This window comes from Eptatretus burgeri, chromosome 3 (assembly GCF_056783735.1).
Source record: "Eptatretus burgeri isolate ZD-2024b chromosome 3, Ebu_testis_v1, whole genome shotgun sequence".
NCBI classification, from domain to species: domain Eukaryota; kingdom Metazoa; phylum Chordata; class Myxini; order Myxiniformes; family Myxinidae; genus Eptatretus; species Eptatretus burgeri.
Genome location: NC_140963.1, coordinates 17,973,997 through 17,977,927, shown reverse-complemented (window position 1 = coordinate 17,977,927; position 3,931 = coordinate 17,973,997).

The following is a 3,931-nucleotide window of genomic DNA, read 5'->3' as shown; positions in this document are numbered from 1 at the left end:
TGGAGCACCTCGCCACCATTAGAGCATTTAGATTGCATCAGATGTGGCAATAAATGTGAATTGGTGAGGGTCCAGCTGGAGAAAAAACACATAACTAGTTTATCCTGATATTCATCTGAAATTGGTCACTGACGATGACGCCAAGACAAATTTATATAACGGAACTTCGGCATCAAACAGGTACATGGATCGAATAATCGATGGAGCTCCTCGCCACCATTAGAGCATCTAGATTGCATCAGATGTGGCAATAAATGTGAATTGGTGAGGGTCCAGCTGGAGAAAAAACACATAACTAGTTTATCCTGATATTAATCTGAAATTGGTCACTGACGATGACGCCAAGACAAATTTATATAACGGACCTTCGGCATCAAACAGGTACATGGATCGAATAATCGGTGGAGCACCTCGCCACCATTAGAGCATTTAGATTGCATCAGATGTGGCAATAAATGTGAGTCGGCGCTCCCAGCTTGCCGGCTCGATGACAGAAGACACCATTTGCAATTTTTTTTCCTCCTCAGTCCCACCCCGTTTAGAATCCCGTGTGGGAAACTTGCTAATCATCGTAAAAATGACTTCATCCTCGACACGTACGACTCACCAAAATGAGTAGAGAGTTCCAGAAGCCTGGACAGAACCCCCCAAATAACGACTCTGCAAAAGTTTCTTTCCCATTTGTAAAAAAAAAAACTTCATGTGAACTGATGTTGTTTTGCAAAGTTTTACCCAAAAATTACGAAATCAGTTCTGAACTCGAATATAGCTTTAACACGATGTGCATTGAATGTGTCCATCCAGGGTCCGGCACAGCTGGAGCAACGGCAGGATGGTGTCTTTTCGCAAAAACAGGAGGTTCAAATGGAAAACCACATTGAACAAATGTGACGACGAATGTAACAAGGATGGGGGAACTCGGGACGATGGAAAGAAGGGGTTCGTGGAAGAGACCTGTGTGAAGCCGGTGGAAGAGACCAATGTGAAGCAGGTGGATGAGACCTGTGTGAAGCAGGTCGAAGACACCTGTGTAAAGCCAGTGGAAGAGACCTATGTGAAGATGGTGGATGAGACCTGCGTGAAGCAGGTGGATGAGACCTGCGTGAAGCAGGTGGATGAGACCTGCGTGAAGCAGGTGGATGAGACCTGCGTGAAGCAGGTGGATGAGACCTGTGTGAAGCAGGTCGAAGACACCTGTGTAAAGCCGGTGGAAGAGACCTGTGCGAAGCAGGTCGATGACACCTGTGTGAAGCCGGTGGAAGACACCTGTGTGAAGCCAGTGGAGGAGACCTGTGTGAAGCCTGTGGAAGACACCTGTGTAAAGCCGGTGGAAGAGACCTGTGCGAAGCAGGTCGATGACACCTGTGTGAAACCGGTTGAAGACACCTGTGTGAAGCCGGTGAATGAGACCTATGTGAAGATGGTGGATGAGACCTGTGTGAAGCAGGTGAAAGAGACCTGTGTGAAGCAGGTGGATGAGACCTGTGTGAAGCCGGTGGATGAGACCTGTGTGAAGCCGGTGGATGAGACCTGTGTGAAGCAGGTGGATGAGACCTGTGTGAAGCCGGTGGAAGAGACCTGTGTGAAGCCGGTGGAAGACACCTGTGTGAAGCAGGTGGATGAGACCTGTGTGAAGCCGGTGGAAGAGACCTGTGTGAAGCAGGTGGATGAGACCTGTGTGAAGCAGGTGGATGAGACCTGTGTGAAGCCGGTGGAAGAGACCTGTGTGAAGCAGGTGAAAGAGACCTGTGTGAAGCAGGTGGATGAGACCTGTGTGAAGCAGGTGGATGAGACCTGTGTGAAGCAGGTGGATGAGACCTGTGTGAAGCCGGTGGAAGAGACCTGTGTGAAGCAGGTGGATGAGACCTGTGTGAAGCCGGTGGATGAGACCTGTGTGAAGCCGGTGGATGAGACCTGTGTGAAGCCGGTGGAAGAGACCTGTGTGAAGCTGGTGGGGGAGGGTGAGAGCTGGGGTGACATCGTGGAGAGAGAGATGGGAGAGCTACAAACCGACGAATGGGACTCTGGCATTGCGGGCCTTTGGGTGAAGATATTTTGGCGTCAAGGCCATTTGACAATTATCTTGTAAGATATGAATAGACTGGATTTCCTTTGATTGCATCACAAATTACTTTTTTTTTTAAAGGTTATAAAAACTTTAAATAAAACTCACCTTCCTCATTGTGAATTATTTTTGAACCTCTTTTGTAAAAAAAATCCTCACAATTTCTACCTTCACTCATGCAGCATGATTGTCATCATGACCAAATACTGCCAATCCTTGCTTGTTTACTGATGTACCCATTTTCACTCCTGCTGTGATCCGTCTTTTTGGAGATCAGGAATTGTGTGATCGGGATGTGTTGGTTGTCCTCTGGTGTCTGGAAAAAGCCATTCACATGAAACATGTCAACTACATGCTGCTGAATTTGTTTATCATGCAGAAAATTGTTGGCCAGATAGCAACCAAACTCGAACACAGCAAGCACTGTAACCTGGTGTCAGGTAACATGAAAGGGACCACTTGGCACCCACAGTCCACGTAGGAATTGGTACTTTGTTCATGGTACTGGTGCAACAAGTTTAAAACACTCGGAAATGTTTTGAACAAAGCTTGAAAATACTCCAGTGTTTTGAACTTGGTACACCGTAGATAGCTCGCCTACTCATCGCGAAGGACACAGTGGGATCTTTAACATCCACTAACTAATGCTGGGAGACGGGATTCCCGTTTAATGTCCATCCGAGGGACGGCAAACACATTGATGAATCGCTCTCCCTGTAAAATACCAGGACAACACTTCATAACTGCGTCGGGATTCGAACCCAGGGTAGCCAGCTTAAAGGCGAGTGCACATATCTCGAGGCCACTGATATGAACATCCCACATTCCCATTGTTAACAACACAGCACCGACATCCCTATTGTGAACAACACAACACCTCACATCCCCATTGTTAACAACACAGCATGGCCATTCCTATTGTTAACAACAAAACAGCTCACATCCCCATTGTTATTAACACCCCACATCCCCATTGTTATTAACACAGCACATCCCATTGTTATTAACACCCCACATCCCCATTGTTATTAACACCCCACATCCCATTGTTATGAACACCCCACATCCCATTGTTATGAACACCCCACATTCCCGTTAACAACACAACACCGACATCCCTATTGTTAACAACACAACACCCCACATCCCTATTGTTAACAACACAACACCCCACATCCCCATTGTTAACACCCCACATCCCCCATTGTTATCAACACCACACATCCCCATTGTTATTAACACCCCACATTCCAATTGATATTAACACCCATCCCCATTGTTATTAACACCCCACATTCCCATTGTTAACAACACAGCACGGACATCCCGATTGTTATCAACACAACACCCCACATCCCCATTGTTATCAACACCCCACATTCCCATTGTTATCAACACCCCACATTCCCATTGTTATCAACACCCCACATCCACATTGTTATCAACACCCCACATCCACATTGTTATCAACACCCCACATTCCCATTGTTATCAACACCCCACATCCACATTGTTATCAACACCCCACATCCACATTGTTATCAACACCCCACATCCACATTGTTATCAACACCCCACATCCACATTGTTATCAACACCCCACATCCACATTGTTATCAACACCCCACATCCACATTGTTATCAACACCCCTGGTTTATCTTGAAAAGCCAGGAATGTTCTGTTTGGTTTGCTGGCTCCACAGGCTTTGGATGCAATCCTGGTTCGGTGCTGCGAAGCCAACAATGATTGGATGGAGTATTTTGAGTCAATCTGTTTTTATCATTTTTGCTTCATCTCCGACGAGGTCGCAATAACCTTTTAAAGCCACAATGTGCCCTTCAGTCAGTCAATGGGTCCATTAATAT